The sequence below is a fragment of the Protopterus annectens genome, chromosome 14.part0 (assembly GCF_019279795.1).
Source record: "Protopterus annectens isolate FY-2018-M chromosome 14.part0, PAN1.0, whole genome shotgun sequence".
Classification (NCBI taxonomy): Eukaryota; Metazoa; Chordata; order Ceratodontiformes; family Protopteridae; genus Protopterus; species Protopterus annectens.
This window is the reverse complement of record NC_056748.1, coordinates 43,954,451-43,960,450: the sequence shown is the minus strand read 5'-3', so window position 1 is coordinate 43,960,450 and position 6,000 is coordinate 43,954,451. Positions and strand designations below refer to the sequence as shown.

General features: G+C 42.0%; 1 long non-coding RNA gene across 1 annotated transcript in view; it reads left to right on the top strand.

Annotated features, from left to right (window-relative positions):
• The first annotated feature begins 1,050 nt into the window (after nt 1-1,050).
• Nucleotides 1,051-6,000, top strand: part of LOC122788773 — a 38,467-nt gene continuing 33,517 nt past the window's right edge. The window contains exon 1 of the long non-coding RNA XR_006362727.1: nt 1,051-1,148. This is a non-coding gene — a long non-coding RNA (uncharacterized LOC122788773). The remainder of the gene's footprint in view (nt 1,149-6,000) is intronic.

The window sequence follows — 6,000 nt, the reverse complement described above, 5'->3', positions numbered from 1 at the left end:
CAGTGGCATACCACCTGCTCAGAGGCGATCTGTGCCTGACGTATAAAGCCATGTCCAACCCGGAATTAATGGACATGCTGCACCTCAGAAAATCCAAATCCCATCAAGCTACGTGCTCGAGAGACTTGAACCTCAGCACTGAAATAAATAGGACATGCTGGAGGGACAGATTCATAACCCAGAGGCTCCCTTCACTCTGGAATAAAATCCCAGTCCAGGTTAGGCAGAGTCCCTCACTGACTGTCTTCAAGAGGAATCTTGATGAGTGGATAGGAGATCGTAGGTTTATCCCAGGTATCACTTCTGTGTCACTGTTAGACAGAGGCACAGCATACTAACCTCGAAAAAGGGCATAGCAAAATTAATTTAAAATGGGTGGCGAAAGCCAAACACACTCTGGCTAGGCTTATAAATGCCCTAGGGCAGATAGCCTAGTATGAACCTATGAACCTATAAAACATACTGTAGTGAACATCAAACAGTGGTGCCTGCAAAATGAGAAGTGCACATGCCTGAAGGCAGTATCATTAAAATAGTTAACCTTTTGCAACACAGAGTGCTGGACACCTAGAAGACTTCACATAAAGGGAAAAGCAGGAACTCACTTTGTTTCAATAATGCTACCCAGAGAGTTTTAGAAAGCCTATACGGACTGTGACTCCAGGAATGGTCATGTACTTTAATATTTATCATACAGTAAATTGTAACTGTCAGATAAAAGGAAGTGGATACCTGTTCATCAACCCTATGAATATAATCCATGCTATTATCAAAAGAAAAGAAATAAAAGTTAAACATACAGACCTAAACATCTTTAAGAACAAGTTACGTTTTTCAACCAAGCCTGAAATCAAGTCAGTTATTTTATTGAGAAGGTATCCCAGTCTGCACATCTAGGAGGTCAACTAATAAATTAATGAAGATGCCATAAAACATGATTTCAGAATATAATTTTCTATTTACAAGCAAAGTTATAATAAGAACTGTACTAAGCTTCCTTTGCATTTATGGGTACTCACTAATTCTGTCTGTTACCTTTTTCAGCGAAAACTACAAGAATTACCTAATACAGAATCATTAGTTATTCAAAATCTCATCCAGTGTCTAAGAAAAGGAAAATCTCTGAACTCAGTCTGCTATATCATCAAGTGAGTATTTGAATTTGATTTCATATTATTACATCTGCATGTGTTTAGTTTTTAACGTTCTGTAACATAATAATAATAATGAAACTAACAAAGCCAGCTTATGACACACATGGACATGTAGACATCCTTGTACTCATTAGTGAACTGGGCAGTAGAGGAGAAGGTAGATATGAGTGGTCACCGCCAGCTCATCCTGTTTGGGTAGGGAAGTTGTCAAGTGTATGCAACGCTGACACCTGCTGGAATACAGATGTATGACATGCAGCAAATGGGCCATGGAGGCTTGGTTAGTTCTGCCAAGCTGCATTCATGCCCTAGCTTTCCTCTTTCATGTGTGTATGCATGCTCGTGCATGGGCATAGTGTATCCTTGCTTTGGCATGTCAGCTGTCAGGGTTAGGACTGAATTCAGAAAATTTCCTGAACCTGTCTGCTTAGCCAACCTGCTAGCAGATAGGTTCAGCACAAACTTCACCCCCCTTGTCCCTCCCCAAAGGCCCTTTTGACATCCCCGATACTTGTTCCGCACCTCACATCTCTGTTAAAGGTCCTATTCAAGGCAAAGAACACAGCTTCCATGGGACCTGACAGTTTCCCAGGCTGTATTCTGCAACATCTCCAGAAAGAACTAGCTTTGTCATTGATCACCCTATTCAACCACAGCCTAAGTACTGGCTTCATTCCAGCAGAGTGGAGAACTGTCATTGTCGTCCCCTTACAGAAAGGTGGTACCACTACTGACCCTATTCAACCACAGCCTAAGTACAGGCTTCATTCCAGCAGAGTGGAGAACTGCCATTGTTGTCCCCTTACACAAAGGTGGTGCCACTACTGACCCAGAAAACTATCGCCCCATTAACTTGACAAGTCTGATCTGTAAAGCCATGCTGCACATTATTATGGCTCTCGTAAACAAGGACATAGACAATCACCAAGCACTTGACCCCACCCAATATGGATTCGACAAGGGGAGATCTTGCTTGTTGAATCGGGTTGACTTCTTTGAGATTGTCACCAAGGCCATGGATGAGGGAAAGTCAGTACATACAGCATACCTTGACTTGGCCAAGGCCTTTGATACAATCTCCCACTTGGGCATTGTTGAAAAGCTAACACAACTTGGCATAAATCCCTATCTCATTAGATGTGTGGCCAACTGGATCACTGACAAGACCAGATAAGGTCAATATAGGGGCCTCCACCTCTGATAGCAGACTTGTCACTAGTGGAGTTCCCCAGGGATATGTCCAGGGACCCCCTACTGTTTGGCATCTACTTCTCAGAGGTCCAGGCAAAGACAAAAGGCCTGTGGCTGACCAAGTTTGCAGATGACTGTAAGTTGGGGTGCTGTCATTAACTTCCCAAATGATGGTAACATACTGCAAGAGGGTCTCACAGCAACTAATGACTGGTGGCAAAGTCAATGCCTTAAGTTTAATGCAAAAAAATGTGTCATCATATCATTCAGAAAAAACACAGCCTGTACTGATTACAACATCAAAAGCAACCCCCTAAGTACACAACCTGTGGTGAGAGACCTGGGTACTCAGGTTAACAACAATCTCACATTCAACCATCATGTAGCGGCAGTGGTCAGAAAAACTTTTTACTTGGCTCATCTCATAGGTAAAGGGATTGCATCCAGAAAAAAAGAAGTTATTACCACTCTATACTCCTCTCTCATTAGACCAATAATTGAATATAATGCCCTGTCTGGTATGTACCTCTCCAAACATCTACATGAACTGGAAAGGGCACAGAAATACCTCACAAAGAGAATCCATGGCCTCCAACACCTATCCTGTGCAGTCAGGCTCAAATCACTATCACTCTACTCAGTATCACACAGAGTGCTCAGAGGTGATCTGTGTCTCGCCTACAAGGCAGTTGTGGACCCTGCCCTATTACAGATGCTCCATATCTCAAGTCTAACTCCTTGAGCATTACATGTTTGAAATGCCTGACTCTAATACGTGACATCAATAAAACCGGCTCGAGAGACAGGTTTGTCTCCCAGAGGCTGACCCATATCTGGAATGGACTTCCCATACACGTCAATCAGAGTACCTCACTGGCCCTCTTCAAGCACAACCTTGATGAGTGTATGGAAACCACAAATTTGTCCCAGTTGTTCCACCTGTGTCCCTCACTGACAGGGGTGACAGGTACTGACTGACATTTCCTTTTTAGGGATAAACTCTTGGTTAGTTTTCTAAGGGCCCCAGGGACATTAGCCTAGTAACCTCCTATGATCCTATAATCCTATGGCGGTTTGGATGACTGCAGCATTGTAATCAGCTCTCACCCCATCAAGGAATAAATTGGTGTGAACTGCTGTGGTGGGGTTGGATGGTGGCAGATGAAGAGGGATGGAACAAAAAAAGATAAAAATATAAATGAAACTAACAAGGCAAGTAAACAGAACCCTACAATTTAGTGCATTTAAGCTGGTGTTACTATCTAATATGGTGGTGTGAGGTTGTCTCACTGGTTTAGAAATCTGCTATCTGTAATTCAACTATTAAATGAATAACTGCTCTGACATTAAATACAATTAAATGCAAAGTGACCAGTGGTACTCTGGGACTGCAATTAGAACATCTTTGGAATGTACCAAGACTTTCATTATTTAGCCATCAGTCTCTTTATTGCTTGACTGATCATTAACCAAGTGGGTTGAATGGTCCAAAATGGATCCTTTGCAGCAGAGACTCTGTCTCTAGGAAATAATTAAATCAGTGCTGAAGATTTAAGTAATGCAATACATTAACAATATTCTTCCCTACCATGAGCAAATACTTTGGATGGTAACAGAGCAATCAGAACACCCAACAACAGATTCAGCAGTCAAGAACACAGAGAATTAGGCTGTACCAGCTACAAATATAAACCAGTATATTAAATAGTATGCAGCATGTATCAGGAGGTGACTGAAGTACTTTGTGTAATCCATGGGGCAGTTAAAAAACAAAACAAGACATCTACAAGTCACTGAGGTCAACTTCCACAAGTGTCAAGTTTCTGAGTCAAAGTCACTGAGGTACAAAATGATGAAGACAGTTTTCTATACGAAATCACTGCTGGTACAAGTTTCTGTTTACTGGCAGTGGTTACTTTGTTTTGGGCGATTTCCCCTTCTTTGTATTCATGCAGCTGTGAAGCTGGTATATATAACTTTAGCCAGGTCTGGGTGTCTTGTGCTCTACATGGGAGGGTCGCCCTCCTGTAAAAAGTGCATAGAGTTTGAGCTATTGCCCTTACTGTGTTTTGGTTGTTTGTGATTGGCACTGTAGTTCCCTGGTGTCATGTTACCCTTACTGTGTTTTGGTTGTTTGTGATTGGCACTGTAGTTCCCTGGTGTCATGTGTTACCCTTACTGTGTTTTGGTTGTTTGTGATTGGCACTGTAGTTCCCTGGTGTCATGTTACCCTTACTGTGTTTTGGTTGTCTGTGATTGGCACTGTAGTTCCCTAGTGTCATGTTACCCTTACTGTTTTTTGGTTGTTTGTGATTGGCACTGTAGTTCCCTGGTGTCATGTTACCCTTACTGTGTTTTGGTTGTTTGTGATTGGCACTGTAGTTCCCTGGTGTCATGTGTTACCCTTACTGTGTTTTGGTTGTTTGTGATTGGCACTGTAGTTCCTTGGTGTCATGTTACCCTTACTGTTTTTTGGTTGTTTGTGATTGGCACTGTAGTTCACTGGTGTCATGTTACCCTTACTGTGTTTTGGTTGTTTGTGATTGGCACTGTAGTTCCCTGGTGTCATGTGTTACCCTTACTGTGTTTTGGTTGATTGTGATTGGCACTGTAGTTCCCTGGTGTCATGTTACCCTTACTGTTTTTTGGTTGTTTGTGATTGGCACTGTAGTTCCCTGGTGTCATGTTACCCTTACTGTGTTTTGGTTGTTTGCGATTAGCAATGTAGTTCCCTGGTGTCATGATACTTAGGGTTTCTCATCTGCATTGGAAGGACTGATATAGTTATAAATGAGTACTGCCTGGGTGCACCGACCTACAAACTGAATAAGTAAAGCAGCACAAAAATGCGACTCTGAGATACATGAGTTTATTCATGTTTATGCATGCTTACGGACAGAAGTGCGACTCTGAGATCCATGTGTTTATTCATGTCTATGCATGCGTACGGACAGAAGTACATCTCTGAGATCCATGTGTTTATTCATGTTTATGCATGCTTACGGACATAAGTGCGACTCTGAGATCCATGTGTTTATTCATGTTTATGCATGCTTATGGACAGAAGTGCAACTCTGAGATCCATGTGTTTATTCATGTCTATGCATGCGTACGGACAGAAGTACATCTCTGAGATCCATGTGTTTATTCATGTTTATGCATGCTTACGGACATAAGTGCGACTCTGAGACCCATGTGTTTATTCATGTTTATGCATGCTTATGGACAGAAGTGCGACTCTGAGATCCATGTGTTTATTCATGTCTATGCATGCGTACGGACAGAAGTACATCTCTGAGATCCATGTGTTTATTCATGTCTATGCATGCTTATGGACAGAAGTGCGACTCTGAGATCCATGTGTTTATTCATGTCTATGCATGTGTACGGACAGAAGTACATCTCTGAGATCCATGTGTTTATTCATGTTTATGCATGCTTATGGACAGAAGTGCGACTCTGAGATCCATGTGTTTATTCATGTCTATGCATGCATACGGACAGAAGTACATCTCTGAGATCCATGTGTTTATTCATGTTTATGCATGCTTACGGACATAAGTGCGACTCTGAGATCCATGTGTTTATTCATGTTTATGCATGCTTATGGACAGAAGTGTGACTCTGAGATCCATGTGTTTATTCATGTCTATGC